General features: G+C 32.2%; 1 pseudogene; it reads right to left on the bottom strand.

Annotated features, from left to right (window-relative positions):
• Positions 1–10,509: 10,509 nt before the first annotated feature.
• LOC114307951 (inorganic phosphate transporter 1-4 pseudogene) lies at positions 10,510–11,294 on the bottom strand (annotated as a pseudogene).
• Positions 11,295–18,694: the final 7,400 nt, after the last annotated feature.

Here is an 18,694-nt window from a genome sequence, read left to right as displayed (position 1 = left end):
GTCTTATGTGATATAGTAGATAGATACGTTGGCCTGTTTATTCTAGGAGATAGAGGTGAAATTGGGATTGAAATAGATGTGAGATTCACTATATATTGTGTTTATTTTGAAAGATGGAGAGAAGATTTATAATCTCATGGGATTAGGATGGGTCTTGATATTAGGATTGAGATGGAGAAAGTAGAGGCGGTATTAGGAAATTAGTCCCATGGGATTTGATTTTTTTTATTATTATTATACATGTTGGGCATTTTTTTTAACATTAATGTTTAATATTTTTGTATTTTTTGTTAAATAAAAATCATAATTTTATTTGTTTTAATATTTTATATTTTTTTATAGAATAATAATTTAACAATCCCTACACTAACAAGTACCATTAAAATAAACATAATTTTACTTAACCTTCTCACGAACAATCCCTTCACTATTAATTCATTCACTCTCAATTCCTTTTATTTTACCACTGAAAACAAATGGGGCCATAGGGTGTTTAGAATTATCTAAATAAATATATTTTTATAAAAAATGATATGCCCTAAAAAAAAATTAAAAAAATATACCAAAATAAGATATGCCAAATAGTGCCACAATGTCTACACGTGAAACAATTCAAACTATAATGAGAGTTCTTTGTTAGCTTTTTTTAGTTTTTTAGTTATTTTAGTTTGAGGTTAAAAATTATTATTTGGGATAAGTTTTTTTACTTTTTTAACTTTTGTGATTAAAAAAATGAAATGATTATGATTTGGATGTGATATTTTATATTATTGATTTTTTAATTTATTTTTTCTTTTTAGGTTTCATTTGGTAACGCACTGTTTTAACCAAACAGTGAAAAAATCACTAAAAAAAATAAAAAACCAATAACTTATATTAAAAAGTCAAAAATTTCATTTTCTCTCTACTTTTTAGACATATTTTTATAAAAAATAAAAAAGTCATTCTAAATATATTAATTTTTTTATCTCATATTTTTATTAAAAAATTTAAAAAATTACTAAAATAACCTATTTTAAAATGGGACCGCCATTTAGTCCCCAAAACCAGCTTTGCCAAACGAGTGCTGAAATGTAAAAATTCTCTAACAACCTCATTAGTTTTCATGAATTGAAAGTCAATCCTTCTCTTTAAATTGGTTCGTCCATTGGCTGTATTATATTATTTTAATGTAATTAATCAAAGAATATTAGATATGTAAACAAAATAGTATTTTCAAAAAAAAATTATTTCTGATATACCCAAAAAAAAAAATTCACTTTATTCTCTCAAATTATTATGCTTGTGTGTTATTTTATTATCTGATAATGCTATTCGTCCTGGGTGGATGGGTCAGGCTAGCCCAGGTTTTTCAGGTTCCGGTTTCGGGTGGTGATTCCGCCAAATGACCTGCAAGCAAGTCCAAAGGGGAACGGGGCAGTCCCCCAGTGAACCCTCCGGCGAGAGAATTAGTAGAGGAAAAACAGGAAAATGTAGGGAAGAAGATGGAGAGATAAAAAGCTTAACTTTATTCTTGTGCTTCTCTTGTTGCTTATATCCTTTGGTAATCATTTCACTGTCCTTCGTGACGTGCCCCCTTTCCGCCGAAAACCTGTGCCGTAGCTTACCTTGTTCAGGGTGAGGGGGCTCTGTTCCGACGGGGAGGTGTTGTCGTAATAAATGCTGTGATGGGCTGCATTAATGGTGATATGTTGTGGCAATAACTCTGCAGATCTTTGTCTGCTGATGTGGCCTGTGTCTCATCTGCCATGTGTCCGAATGCCCTTGGCCCTCCACGTCCAGGTGGACTCCAGCTGTCCTGGGCTTTGCCAATCAAGTTATGCTATGGGTCCAAGGCGATGGGTTCGGGGCGGTTTGCCGTGGGCTGTATGCCTCGTGGGCCTGTCCATGTCATTATCTAAACTATCAATTTAAATAATTATTTTCATAAATTATTGACATTAATTCACTCTTATTTCAAATTGTTAATGAAATTAATAATTTTACAAAATATTATATCTATCGCCACACTATAATGTTTTTGTTATATTTTAGCACATTGCGTGGATGATGTATTACATGCACAGGCAATACTTTGCTACTATCAATTGTATATATGTTGTGTTTTTGTTGTATATTTTCAAATCAAGTAATTGTGTTTTGTTGAATGGTATTTAGATATTTATTTCCACATTATGGATCACCAGAATTAATACCTTCAGTCAATTGCGTTTCTGCTAGCATGTGCGATATTCTATAAAAATATCAACTATGTTAATGGTTAGGGTTAACATGAGTTAATGTCAATAGTTGGTTAGAGGAGAAATAAATTAATATCAATGGTTTAAGGGAATAATTGTTCAAATTGATGATTCAAGAAAATAAAATTACACAAATGTGATATAGTTTGAACAAAGTGAATTTTTTCAAGTAGTTTCTATTTTAGAGGGAAAATGTCTTTGTCTCTTTTACGCTGTGTTTGGTTGAGAGATTTGAAAAGGGTTTTGGAAAGGGAAAAAGAAAAGATGTGTAAAATTATGTGAAATTTAGGTATGTTTTATTTATATTTCACCTACCTTTTTCATTTCTCTTTTCAAATCCCTTCTTAAATCTCCTAACCAAATACAGCATTAGTCTTATTCAAAAATTTTGTATTGTCCCCTTTTCTATCCTATGATTAGGGGTGTGCATGGTACAGTTTGAGAGTAAAATTACAAATCGAATAACGGATTGGGAGATTGACAAATAATGGTTTGGGCAGTTTTGGGTGGATTGAATAATATTCTAACAAATTATCAAACATTTACACAATATACAATACTAATTTGCATAATATTTTTCATATATATAACACAAACTAAGGCCTCGTTTGGGAACCTTCTTTTTTAGCTAAAAAGTAAAAAAGTTACTAAATTAGCCAAAAAGCCAACAACCCATACCAAAAAGTGAAAAATTCTCTTTTCTCTCTACTTTTTGCATATTTTTTCGTAAAAATTCAAAAAGCCATCCCAAACATACTAGTTTTTTTTAGCTCATATTTTAGCCAAATAGCCAAAAAGTTACTAAATTAGTCTGTTCCCAAACGAGGCCTAATTTTATATAATATGTTTCATATATATAACTATTAATTTATAACAAATTTCACATCTTAAATCTCTCTCACACTGATTTTGTACTTCAATATTTTATTAGAGGTTAAAAAATATAATATATATATATATATATATATTAACTATAGTAGAGTGGAACGATTACGAAAATGAATTTTAAATTTTAAAATTTAATCCACAATCAGTAGATAGAGAAGTGCTAATTGATGCAAATTAATACAATTTTAACGAATTAAATGGTATTTTGCATAACTCTACCCGTAACTTCCACACTCTTCCTTACCCTTCTGTCATGACCCAAACCCGGTACCCAAAGGTTCGGCGTCATAACAAGATAATAAATTAAGTCTTAACAAATTAATAGTGCAGGGAAATAAAACAAAAGGGTATACAAATCTTTATTTATGTATAACAAAAACGTATATATTGGAGCTTCTATTCGATTACAATACTAGAGCTGTACTATGACTACAAGTGCCTTGTGCCTACCCCATGCACTAGTCTTAACACGTTACTTGAAAGTGGTTGACAACTATAATCACATGACAAAGCGAGAAATATTATACAGTGAGCAGGAAGGTACAAAAATTACCATGGATAATTATTTGACTAAACAGAGATTAGTTTGGTAGCTGAAATACATAGCTAATTTTAAATAACAGAAGCAGAATGCGGAAATTATATAAGCAAATTTTAATAATCACAGTACCAAATAGAATAGAATAGAGCAGAGGTCACCAAAGTGACAATCAGAACAGATGTCAATGGATCCATAATAAATAGAGAACCACAAAGTGGCCAAACAAAGGCCAATGGTTATTTAAGTCCTCTGAGGCATGGGACTCCCGTGGTGTTACTTATAGAAAATAATTACTTATAAAATTATTGTCAAATAATTTCTAAAATTTAAACAAACATATCCATGAGTTTCAATATAAGCAAAAGGAGTTCAGAAAATAATCAACGTAATTGAAATATAAATATAAGTTATAAACATAACTTGTATAAAATAAATTATGGTAATTCAAAATATACGTGAAATATATTATGGTGATTCAATGTATAATATAACTCACCTTAATATTAATTCCTACTATTTCTCTCCTATTTACGCTGGCTTTTCGAGACTATTTTCTTCCTCCTTTACGTCTCTCCTTTTTTTCTTTGGTTTCGTGGCTTCATATTCACCCTTTTATACTAGAGCTTACAGTGGTGACTCAACCCATAATTAATCATTATACTGGCTGATTCATGCCACCTATTTCATGGGCTTAACAGAGAGCCTATCTCATATGGGTCCAACTCATGGCACTCCTTTCACTATATTACCATTTGGCCTAACTATTCTCATAATCTCATAGTTGTATTCATTTGGCCTCAAATAATATATTAATCACATATTTGATAACCCAATGTCAAATTAGATTACATTTAGCACATATAGCTATGTAATTGGATATATTATTTTATATATTTATTTTATTATTAGTATTATTATTTATTTATTTATATTATATATATATATATATATATTGTTTTCTTTTTATAACTTAATTAACTTCAATTCGGACTCAATTAATAAAACTTCAACTTTACTAAACTGAATTGAATATTTAATTAAACTCTCATATAGTCCGATATTCAAAATTAAAATAATTCAATTCGTCAATTTCACTTTATTGAGAATTCCATAATTAAATCATAATAAAATTAATTAAATGTAAAATGTTATACATAGCAAGGTCGTCACAATCTTTCCCCCTTAAAAAGTTTGGTCCTTCAAACTTAAGGCACTTGTACCTGAAAACTAATCATATGTCCTTACTTTTCCCAAGTAACTTTCCTCATCGTTTGATTTCCTCATCATAGGAGTTTAGCTCATTTTCATTTAGTGGTTAATAACCCAAATTGTGACTCCTCCTAATTCATATTGTCATCAAAAACTATTTAGTAAAGCATAGCAGACCTTGAAGTCATCCTCGTAATATTAAGCCAAAAAATATATTAATTCCAACATACTACTATATCAATCACATATACTTTTATTTAGTTATTCACATATCTTCTAATAATCTTTATATTTCCAATAATCCACATGTCTCCAAATAGACAAATGATATTCATGATCTTACTTAGCTTCAACAAATCAAAGTACTCCCCTATTGACATCCCATATGGAGTCTTCAAAATAGGCTGGGTATGTGATACAACCCCAATAACAAATTTAAATCCATAAATTTTTTGACCACAATAATTTGGTTATTTGTTCTTATGGAATTCATAAGCCATCAAGTCAAATCGGTGGGGAAAAAGTTTCTCCATTGGTTCCACAAGATAACTATTTAATTTCAGAAGTCAAAAACGACTCACTTAGGTATATGATCACATTCACTTAATAGATCGAAAATCCATTCACATGCAACATTACATTCTAGGGTCCATATCGAAAGTATCGGGCCATACTTATAGTACAACGTTCCCAAATAATATAATTCTCTAACTAGCGATGAAACAGTTTTACCCAATAATATTCCCAATTATACATTTATCTTATAACAATTGACTTCAAATGAATGGATGGATCTTGAATCCATTAACATATAGACACTTTGCAAATAGTTTCCTTATAACAATCTCAATCAAGTTTCAAATGCTCAAGTAGATGAGTTCTAAATTTACCCACAATCAATTCAAGTATTTAGAAGGGTGTCAATTCTAATTCAAGACTTTTTGCATTGACTAACATTTGTTTATTTATTTATTTTGCTCTATTTTTATTGACAATCTCTCATCCGATGTCCTATTAAAGTATCCACTCATAAGTCAATGACATAACTGTCTATGCGGTTTTTAATACGTTGGACATATTGAGGGTAGGCTCATTTTTTTACGACTTTGCTTAGGATTGTTTGCCTCTCGTACCACAAAACTTCTAAATATCTTCTTTTATTCTCTTGTTAATTCCACATTTGACTTTTTCTTTTGATCCTTGTCGTTTCTCATGACATGTTTGCATAGGTTTCATTACATTCTAACAAAGATTCAACAACTTCCACATCATTTGCACTTCTCATCATCTTTTCCTTAAGTCACAAGGCAAAAGGAGATAATACTTGGGGAGATAATACTTGGGGTAATATTAGTTAGCTTGGAACATAACACGACATATTCAACTGTAAGTCAAATACTTATACAAGGTCATCAATAGGGCAACCTATTCATTTCCATGAAGTTGACCGAGAATTTCAGATGTGAAGCTACGCCGGTCGAACGTGATTTCAATCAGACTTGCAAGGTCACTCAACAAAAGTATGAGAACCTATGGCTCAGACATTAGGTCCCTCCCAAAAACAACATAACTTCTTCATATTAAATAATTTCCTAGCCTCCAATTACCATAGTTCCATGCTCTTCATTCATCATAAGATATTTCAACTTCCCGAAATGTTCTTATAGCTTACCTTCACATGTAATCACATAGCTTTCATTACTTCCATCAATATGCTTGCATTTCCTAATGTGCAAGTCAAAAATTACGTTTTCCTTATCGCATCATAGATTTCACAATAGCTCCTCACTTCAACACTAAACTTATTAAACAAACATATCCCAGCCTATTTTCATCGTCAAAGTTCCATAATAATCGTTAATTCCTATAAGCCTGTAGTTTCACAAGTCATCATATTTGTACTCCCTAATATACCAGTTAACAATTCTAATGTCCTTATAACGTTAGACATTCCTCAATAGTTCTTAGCTCTTGGCCTTAATACCACACTTACTAAACATCGCATTTCAGTTTCCTTCTAATTATCAACATTTAATAACAGCTCTAAATTCTTAGACCTAATGCTTAGGCTATTTACTAAACACGTCTCGATCCTCCTATAATCCTCAAAGTTCCCTATAGCTCATAGGTTTTAACCTTAATACTTACATATGTACACATTCCTGAATGCACAATTTATCACTTACTTACTAGATGCATACAGCTTCTGTATGTATGATCACACAAAATTTTAATGCCAAACACATGACTGACCACCTATCATTTCCATCCTTAAATATAAAAGAGCAAATTTCTCAAACTCCTAGGGCCAAACTGTGATTTCACAACTACAGGAGCCAAAATGAAAATTTCTAGGAACCCCGTGACAGAATTATAATTTTTGAAAACTTTAAGGACCGATTGCAATCTGCAGAATATTTTGTTGATATTAACAAAATATTCTGTGATGATATCTACCTAAACATTTAAATCCTCGAACGCTGTTAAGAGGATTCGAACTCCTGATTACATTGTTAGTACCATACGCCTTAATCACTAAGCTAAACTCACTCTTGTCCCAAATAAATATTTAAAGTATCTAGATTAGCTACCAAATGGTCAACTTTAACCTCTGGCTGTGCGTGGCTTTCTAATTTCATGTTGACTTTACGTGCAAAGATTTGACCGGCGCGTGTAGTCCACCCCGATCTTCGTTTTGCCTATTCTTTCTAGGTCTAGACTCCTCTTGTTGAGACCTACCTCCTGTATGCTCGAAACTTGATTTTAAGCAACTTAAAATCTGACAGTTTCAGAAACCCTTTCACTTTTCTTTTCCTATACCTACCACCCACTCTTGCCAATTAATCTTTTTCTTTTTCTATTTAGATACGGACCAAACATGCAGACCAAACACACAAAGTGCACTACACTTATTCTTTCTTACTCACCATTGGCAGCACCTGGTGCCATTCATTTTTATTTTCCTGTTATGTTTACATCAAATTTGGTACAAAATCGCACAAACTTATCATGCATACCCTTATCCCACTACATAATTGTGCGTGTGTCCTACACTCCAATATTTTTTTTTTTTTGAAAAATCATTGGTCTAATACCATTTTGTCATGACCCAAACCTGGTACCGAGAGGTTCGGCATTACGACAAGCTAATAACTGAAGTCATAACAAATTAATAGTGCAACAGAGTAAAATAAAAGGGTACCCAAGTCTTATTTAAATATAACAAAAACGTATATATTGGAGCTTCTATTCAATTGCAATTCCAGAGTTGTACTATGACTACAAGTGCCTTGTGCCTACCCCATGCACTAGCCTTGACACGTTACTTAAAAGTGGTTGACAACTATAACCACATGGCAAAGCGAGAAATATTATACAGTGAGCATGAAGGTACAAAAATTATCATGATAATTATTTGGCTAAACAGAGATTAGTTTGGTAGCTGAAATACATAACTAATTTTAAATAACAGAAGCAGAATGCGGAAATTATATAAGCAAATAATCATAATCACGGTACCGAATAAAACAAAACAGAACAGAGGTCACCAAAGTGACAATCAGAACAGAGGTCAATGGATCCATAATAAACAGAGGACCACAAAGTGGTCAAACAGAGGCCAATGGTTATTTAAATCTCCCAAGGCATGGGACTCCCGTGGTGGTACTTATAGAAAATAATTGCTTATAAAATCATTATCAAATAATTTCTAAAATTTAAACAAATATATCCATGGGTTTCAATATAAGCAAATGGAGTTCAAAAAATAATTAACGTAATTGAAATATAAATACAAGTTATAAAATATAACTTGTATAAAATAAATTATGGTAATTCAAACCATATGTAAAATATATTATGGTGACTCAAAGTATAATATAACTCACCTTAATATTAATTCCTATTATTTCTCTCCTATTTCCACTAACTTTTTGAGACTATTTTCTTCTTCCTTTTTGTCTCTCTTTTTCTCTTTGGTTTCGTGGCTTCATATTCACTCTTTTGTACTAGAGCTTACAGTGGTGACTCACTCCATAATTAATCACTCTAATTGCTAATTCATGCCACCTATTTCATAGGCTTAACAAATGGCCTATCTCATATGGGTCCAACTCATGGCACACCTTTCACTATATTATCATTTGGCCCAATTATTCTCATAATCTCATAGTTGTATTCATTTGGCCTCAAATAATATATTAATCACATATTTGATAACCCAATGTCAAATTAGATTACATTTAGCACATATAGCTATGTAATTGGATATATTGTTTTATATATTTATTTTATTATCAGTATTATTATTTATTTATTTAAAATATATATATATATATATATTTTATAACTTAATCAACTTCAATTCGGACCCAATTAATAAAATTTCAACTTTACTAAACTGAATCGGATATTTAATTAAACTCTCATATAGTCTGATACTCGAAATTAAAAAATTCAATTCGTCAATTTCACTTTATTGAGAATTTCACAATTAAATCAGAATAAGAATTAATTAAATGTAAAATATTATACGTGGCGGGATCATCACACCTTCCTTCATTATTCCCAACCCCTCTCCCAATCACCTCGAAAAATGTTGCATTGGGGAAATTAATGTTGTGTTTGGTAGGAGAATTTCAGAAGCAAAAATGTTAGAGATCCCAGAAATTCTACCAAATGTAGACATTTGGTAGAATTTTTGGTAGAATTTTTAAGATCTCTAACATTACTCTTTGACAAGCGATTTGGAAAGAAAAAAAGAAAAGAAAATGTGTATAAAATTAGGTGAAATATATGTATATTTTATTCATATTTTACTTTTTTTTTCTTTTTCAAATTTCTTTTTAAATTTCTCAATTAAACATAGCGTAAATAAATAAATAGTGTATGGGTTAAGTGATGACGTCAATAATAGTGGTATGTTGGTGAGGAAAGAAAATAAAAATGGTAATAGATTGTGGTGAGGAAAGAAAATAAGAATGGTAATATATTGTGGTGGACCTATAAATCATGGAAACACTACTAGAAAAACGAGTTTTAAAACGCCGCTAAAAGCCTGAAAAACACCAAAAAACGTTATAGCGATGTTTAAATTTTCGTTGTTGATATGGCTGCCGCAATAGCTTTGCAATGTTTACAAAACATCGCTAAAACTATTAGACGGCGTTTTTGAAAACGCCGCAAAAGCTTTGACATCCGTCTTAACTTCCGTTCCAAACTAACGGATGACGTCAATGACGTCATTTAGTGGCGTTTATATATATATATATATATTATATTTATTATATGAAATGAAATATCAATTCCCCTCCCCCTTCCGTGCTGCTACTGCTACAAGAATATGAAAAAAAAAATACCAAAGTTGGCATTCTCTGTATAGTTGCTGTAAAATACAAACCAGGTTTTCAAAAACAGAATCCCAAAACATTAAAAACAAAATTCACTAGAACAATTACAACAAAAAATACTCAAAACAATCATCAAACAAGCCTTTATTCTATGAAAATTGTGGAACTAAAAAGGATTATAGAACAAAAACAATCAATTAAATATTAGACCTTGCATGAACAATGGCCTTGATCAACAAATTTTGATATGCCGATGACAGGTCTTCTGTCTCATCTCTGTCGATCAGTCCTCATCTTCCTTGTTCTCTTGAGACATTTCCTCTAATGATTTGCCTTTCGACTCAGGCACCAAGAATGTAAACACCATACCCAAGAAATTGACTCCGCCAAGAACCATGAGCGCATTCCTCACACCAATACCCGGTGGATACCCTTTATCTGTCTTAGTTGGGTCCTGATTCTGAGCTGCATATAAGAACCCGAATGCCCCAACAATTGCCCCAGCTTTCCCAGATGCTGCTAATATGCCATGACATGTAGATCGTAGCCTTACAGGGAAAATCTCAGCAGGGACAACAAAAGTCGTTGCGTTTGGACCAAAATTGGCAAAAAAGAAGGTTAGCGAGTACATGACAACGAACCCAATTCGGTTCTCCTTATGAGTCCTGTGATTGTAAGGCATAGCTAAGGTATTCACTGTCTTGGCATCGAGAATCTACACGATTGCACTGAAAATGTCCTTTTGGAAAAGGTTTTGACTATAGAAGGCGATGTTGGAATATAACACATTTTGAAAACAACAAGATTTGAATTTGGTGAGTTAGCAAAACTGACAATTTCAAAACTCCAGTAGAAAGGTGAGAGGTCCACCAGCTCCAACAGATCCTCCACAGATTTGGTTGTATCAAATTCATAAGTAGCTATAGCAGAGCATAGAGCTTCATCTCCTCAAACATTTTAAATTGATTTTTTTCCCCCTTCCAGCCAATTCAAACCTGCCTTCAATAGTTTTGAAGACACTTTGAAACTTGTAGACTCTTCAATAGCTTGAATAACTTTAGAAGACATCACTGAATTTTGACCGGAAAGATAACAAGAAAATGTAGATATGCATCATCTATTTGCAGTGATCACTCTACAGTAGCTGTGAGATGATCCACTAAATATGGTCTCCCATGGCTTTTCTGATGCTACAAATGGGGCTGGCAGAGTCTGCTTTCCCACCTTTCAAGTCGAACTCTGGTAACTCCCCGTAAATAGATGCATAACTGAACTAGCCTGTAAAAAGAAAAGGCAAAGAATCACCTATTAAATCTTAGGGAAACAAAAACTATGTACAAAAAAATTCTTGTCACTTGACAGATCCATTACAACTACAACTGCAATGTTAGTTACGAAACCAAAAGGGAATTTTAACAGAATAATTTCAGTTGTCAATTAACAGATTTAGTGCAACTATAGTTGCAAGGTTAATTAAGATGCCAAAAAGGAATTCAAAGAAGAAAAAATTCAATCTCCCTAAAAGAGTGCAACTACTTTTGTCAATTTTTCAGTTGTCATGATTTTTGCATCCCAGTGGTGCAACCTAAATCATCACTATCAAGCATACTAGAAGTATTTCTAGCATGAAGCATATTAATGAAGAAACTAAAAGTTTCTACAATGCTCTTGATAGATTATGATATAGAATTTCATCAAGATGACTGGTATCTCTAATGAAGATTCTACAAGAACAACCAGATTATCCTGATTGATCACAAAGTAAAAAATCCATGATTCTAGTTGTTAGCACATTACATGACTGTAGAGGTGTCATATTTTTCTTACTACAATCATCTTCAAAATTGGTATCTGAGTGTTGCATTAGTCGAAAAAATTATGAATATCTGTTGTGTGTTTCCTATAAATTAACCCAACAAATAAAAGATGACACTTTGATTTTGAGAATAGGCCAAACTCTTAAACAAATTAGCAATTAAAATTTACCAAGTGGATTAATCTATTTAATTAGTCAATTCTAATAAATCAATTAATCATATAATGACATCCATACAATAATACAGTAAATCATAACAAGATAATAGACAAATTGACATGCTTGGAAAATCTTTAAGAACAACTATCCTCACTAATGCCTAAAAATTGAATCACTTAAGCAAAAATACTTTTCCCACTTTAAAGACACCAAGAAATTGTTTATGCCAGACATGGAGGAAGCCTCTTGATTATTAGATTAGGTAATAAAAGGTCCTCCCATCAAAAGAAGGTCCATCAAACCCAAGTCATCAATCAAGATGGAAAAAATTATCACAGATTTGGAGATATGCACATCAAGCAACCTCCCTAAAGGAAAGCAAATGATATTAGAATCACCCCTTAAACACCAAGAGAAATCCTATCTAAGTGCAACAGCCACCAATTCATCAAACATCTCTATTAAATTGGTGAAAAATGGTTTTCAAATGTGAAAAGGGAGAGGAAAAGTCAAGCCTGATCAAGGAACCCTTCCCTTTGTATTTCTTCTGTATTTAATTAGTTGATGGGGAGTAGGAGAGGGTAAAGAACAAAGGAGGTTTTGATACTTAGGGAGACTTCTACCCAGCATGTCCAAGATCATCTATTTATTTTGATTTTTGTGTAAAAACTAGCCATTCATGGGAAGATATGTGGCCAGTTCTAAAAACTGCTCATAATAAATGGTCTTTGTGGCTTAAACATTGTTATGAAGTTGTGCCTGAATCATTTGTGCTGGTTTTATACCTCAGTCAAGCTAATTTCTCAAGTGTCCATGTCTAAATCTTGTTGCCTATCTTTTAAGTGTCCAATTAGTGGACATCGCAAAGGGGTTATCTCCATAAACAACCTTATAATTTAGCTAGATCATTAAACTTCTTCCTTATCTAGCCGTTAATGACTATTTATTCTGTGTTCATCATACACATTACAACAATGATCTTGGAAATATTAAAATCTAAAAATAGACAACAAATTGCCAACAATTTAACCACACCATAGTTTACTAGTGTATTTCCAGGCTATCAAAACAACATAGTTTGTCAAACAAGTGATATACAAAAGCCAATTAGAGACCATAAACAAGTACAAAACTTCAATTTGTGTGCCTTCCAAAACATCAAACAACATGACCCAAAAAAAAAACAATAAAAAAGTTCAGTGCCAGCCTGGTTAGAAGAACGAAATTGTATACAATGCTAAAATCATAAATAATCTAAAGAACTAGAACAGGAAGATCATCACAAATTATATAAACTATTTTTTTTTTTAACTAAAGAATGAAAAAATTACAGAGTTAATCAGCAATTTGACAATGAGAAAGTAGAGAATAAAAGATGTACCTGATATAAGAGCAAGAGAGATCAGCTAGAATAGATCGATTTTGGATTTTGGATATGCGATTTGATGAAAAACAGATCGATTTTGATGAAGAACAGATTGATTTGATGAAGAACAGAGTTAATCAGCAAATTTGACAATGAAAAAGTAGAGAATGAAAAATGTACCTGATATAAGAGCAAGAGAGATCAGCTAGCATAGATCGATTTTGGATTTTGGATCTGCGATTTGATGAAGAACAGATCGAGTTCGAGTTCGATGAAGAACAGCTAGAGCAAAGCCCTCGAACGACAGAGATCGAAAAAGAATAACTAGAGAATTCGATTGCGAGCAAAAGAGATCGATGAACCGCAAACCATCGAGGGTTTTGGATATGCAATTGAGCAAATCGAGGGTTGAGAATGAGAAATTGAACGAGCAAGCGAGAGTGTGTGTGTTTGAAATTGAGCGAGAGAGAGTGAGAGCTTCAAATCGAGGGTTAAGAATAAGGGCTTCAAATCGAGGGTTTTGGAAGAGAGGGAGACTAAGTTGTGGTAGAGACTGAGAAAGAGAGACTGAGTTCAAAAAGACGGAGGTTTTGACGGTCAATACATTGACCCAATACGGCGCCGTTTCACTAAGATCAGGCACAACATTTTTCAAAAACATTGTGTTTCATTAATTTATAGTGGTGTTTCCCTAAACGCCATAAAAATAAATAAATAAATAAAATAAAAAAACGTTGCAGTAGCCCATTTTTCTTGTAGTGAGAGGGGGTCAAACTCATGTGCATTCGAGTAAGTTTAGCAGATTTGATAATCTGTTCAAATAACTAGTAACTTATCCCTACTTCATCTCTTAGGTTACGTTTGTTTGACGGATTAGATTAGATAAAATTATTAATGAGAGGATTGTTAGTAAAGAGATTGTTAATGTGTAGATTGTTAGTGAGGGGATTACGTAAAAGTGTGTTTATTTTAATGATAGTACAGGATATGATTAGTGATGGGATTGTTAAATCATTTTTATATAAAATAAATAAATAAATTATTTCTATATTAAAAAAAACTAAAACAAATAGGTGCACTTGGTAAAAACAATAAAATAAAATAAAAAAATTTGTTTATATAAAATAGATTCAATCTCCTTACTATTTTCCTAATCTCACATAAAATTCACCCAAGTTAATCTCCCTACAGAGAGGGATTACTAAGCTCCCTTCATTACTAATCCTATGACATTTTGTTGCATCCAAATAAGGGTTTAGTGAGTCCCACAGATTGATAATCCAATCCATCCTCCCAAAACCCCAATCAAACATGGCCTTAACATGAGATGCTCAACCCACACCCTAGATAAAGCTCGATTGCACAATTAATATTTAGATACGGTAATTAAAATATAAATTTTAAGATTGAATTTAAAATAATATTTAAAATTATTTTTGCTAATGATTATAGTTGTATACAATTCCTTCTTTGTTCAACTATAAATTTTCTTTTATTTTTTCAACCTAGTTATGATAAGTAAAAGAGTGATGTTAGGAATTCCAAATATTTTATTAAAATTTTTACCATACATTCATATGGGTGTACAATCAACACTTATGTGAGTGATTTGGTAAAATTTTTGATAAAATGTTTAAGGCCTTTAGCATTTTTGGACCTTTCCTTGTTCGATCTGTAGTGTCCTCAGTTGAGATGGTATACAATTTTTTTTGGATAAAAAATTAGAATGATATGTTGATGATAGTTTTAAAATAATAAATAATAAGTGACGGTATGATTTTTTATTTGATATAAATTGATGTAAATTTGACAAAGTAAATTATATATATAATTTTTAAGTTTCTATAATATTGCTCTTTAACAATTTTATACAAAGGCCAACATGTAAATACTTACAAGGATAAATTATACTTTGCATAAAAGTTACTTTTTGGCTTTTTTTGACTTTTTTGTGAAAGAGGAAAGTAGGTTAAAAGTTGAGAAGTAACTTTTAATTCACTTCTCAAAATGGGCTTAAATCTTACTTTGGTCCATACACATGAAATCGTGATAGTTAATCCCTTATACTTTTGGTCAAATCCCACTTTCATCCTTACAGATGAAATTATGATACTTAACTCTATGCACTTATGAAATTATGACAATTAACTCCCTGCACTTCTAGTCAAGTGTCAATATCTCTTTTTTATTATTCTATTATATAAGTTTTTAACAGAAGTCAGTAATGTGACAAGTATATGACTATAAAATAAGAGTAAAAGAAAAAAATTACGTAAAATTTTTCATCTATACACATTTCGTTCTAAAAATTGTATCAAATTTTGATTGTATTCAACTAAAATAAAACACAAATTGTGAACGATTAAGAAGATAAACTAGGATTTTACAAAAATTATAATAATCAACCTTTGTTTTTCACAATAACAGAGTTTTTGATTTCTCTAATGCGTTTTTTTTTTTTTAATTTCAAAAGTTCTATTTTCTTACATTTTCGTCCTAATTTTCAGCATATGAATACACACATACCTATATATTGTATTATATGACTAGCACATGCTTATCTCATGAGACAAAGTACATATTGATGGGAATGAGAATGATTTTTCTTTCTTACCCTCATTTCGTAGTCACATGTTTGTTACATGACTGGATTCTTTTAAAAACTTAAATAATGGAGTAACGGGAAAAATTGACACTTGACCAGAACTGCAGTGGGTTGACTGTCACGATTTTATGTATGTGGATAAAAATAGGATTTGACCAAAAGTGGAAAGGATTAGCTGTTATAATTTTATGTATATGGATTAAAGTGAAATTTGATACAAAATATAAAGATATAAGGGTAAACTACCAATAGGTCCTAATAATTAGATTTAATTCACATCAAGTCCTATTGAAAATAAGTCTTGGTAAAATTGTACTTAAAAATAATTTTTTTGTGGCAATTTTTTTACATACGTCGCTAAAAATTGACAATTAGTGACTTTTTTGTCATGATTTTTATAAATTGTTGCTAAAATTTACAATTAGTGATATTTTTTTATAACAAATTTTTCTCATCGGACCTATTAGACAATAAGTCCACTTATTAGGACCTACACGTAAGTACCCCAAGATATAAAGTATAATATACTCTACTTAAAAAAATAAAAATAAAAAGTCGTGATTGCCCCTAAAATTAATGGAACGTGCAAAATTACAAACCAATGACACTAGTACGGCCATATTTGGTGGAAATTTATTGGTGGAAATTTAATAACTGGAAAATAAAAAAAGGCGCTTTATTTTTTATTTTTTATTTTTTTGAGCTTAAAGAAAGGATACTTTGAGGTGTTATCACTGCATTCGTGAGTCCAGACCCTAGGGTAAGTAATTGCCAGCCTGATTTAACCCAACTCATAGGAAGGGACCCACCATGGAGGCCCTAGTAGAGCTCAACCATACGCCACAAATGAGCCTAGGATTTGATCGGAGTACAGAGCGAGGTCTCGGCAGAGAATCATTGGAATTACTCAGCATTTCGCTCTCCCTAGAAATCGAACCTGAGTCACGCCTGTGAGAATGATGCTTTCTCCACTAGGCCACCACCCCCAGTGGTAAAAGGCGCTCAATTGTAGGTCCATTTTTAAACTATGAGGCAAATAAATCAAAGTTTAAATCTTTTTAAGTTAAAAGGACATTATTTGTCCAAAAGGATATGTTATCTATTCAAAAGCTTAATTTTTGTCTGTATAAGAATAATTTCCGTACTATGAAGAAGGGTAGAACTTCGTGAAAGAATAGCATACTCTGGGAAACAAAGTTTGCACAGATAACAAACGGTAAGACTACTCGATCGGAGTTTGGTCGGAAATCCCTTCAATAGTAAAGTTAGGGACTAGGGGGAGAAGAAGAAAAGATGATGCAAAGAGAGTGTATGTATTGAGTGAATAAATTTCGGATCCTTTTAAAGTAAATAGTGCTCACATTTTATAGGAGAAAGTTGTTTTTCTTCCAAGATCTTCTCTTTCCGCCATCTATCTTGTTTGTCTTATTCGTAATCGTCTCTCATTGGAGGAGAACGGCCACTATGCGTGACACTCTGGTGCGCAGGTCTATTGAGTGCACATTGTCCCTCTGCATTTCTGTGTCTACATGTTCTGATTAGACAAAGAGAGAAAAACATAGTTGTTTGTCTCTTGTGGGCTCAAATATCTATGTTGATTTGGCCTTTCCTAACTCAGTCCACTTCGGAGTAATTGTCTAATTTGAAGGTTCACCTTATTGCTCAGTTCGCTTCAGAGCAGGCCTTGCATGTTGACCTGAGCTTCATAACTTATTCTGCTTCGGGGTAGGTGCTTGGTTATTGGGTCAAGCACCAAGCTTGCCCCACTTTGGTATAGGTATAGGTAGAGGTGTGCATAATACCGCCGAAACCGTCGAAACCGCCAAAACCGCACCGAACCGCACCGCCAAGGCAAATTTGTTATTATTTGCAAATCGAACCGCTGGTTTTTGGTAAGAAAAATGACAAATTCTAGTGACACTTTTATCAATCCGCCGGCTTCTATTTTTCTTCCAAACCGCGCCGACCCACACCGCTATTAAATCATGTTTTATAAGATACTAAAAATTCTTTTTTACTTAAGTTTGCTTGTTGTTCTATACCTTAGAATATAGTATTACATTACTGCTCGAGGGGAATTCAAGATGTCAGTAATCCAAAATAAAGTTGGATTCTAATTCACTTTTAAATCTTTTTTTTTTTTTTCTGATCAACTCACTTTTTAATCTAAATACTTTTCAACAGTAAACATTTTCAATATATTGTAAACCCTGAATGATATTAATTTTATGTATTGTATTTGATCATTGTAGCTTTCCACAGATGTTTGTAATGAATTGATGGCATAGTCGTTGATATTATCATGTTGTTGCTACACTTGCTGCATCAGAAGAAAGTTTCGCAAGATGCTTAACATCACGGTATCTCTCGTTTTTTTTTTACTCTTTGATTTAAGTTTTGTAATTTGAATTATATTTTTTATAAACCGCCAATCCGCCCGAACCGCCAAGGCAAATCCGTCATTATTTGCCAACCGAACCGCCGATTTTTGATAAGAAAAATGGCAAATTCTAGTGACACTT

The sequence above is a fragment of the Camellia sinensis genome, chromosome 4 (assembly GCF_055761805.1).
Source record: "Camellia sinensis isolate YWXY chromosome 4, ASM5576180v1, whole genome shotgun sequence".
Classification (NCBI taxonomy): domain Eukaryota; kingdom Viridiplantae; phylum Streptophyta; class Magnoliopsida; order Ericales; family Theaceae; genus Camellia; species Camellia sinensis.
The sequence above is the reverse complement of the archived record's forward strand: the minus strand, read 5'-3'. Positions and strand labels throughout refer to the sequence as shown.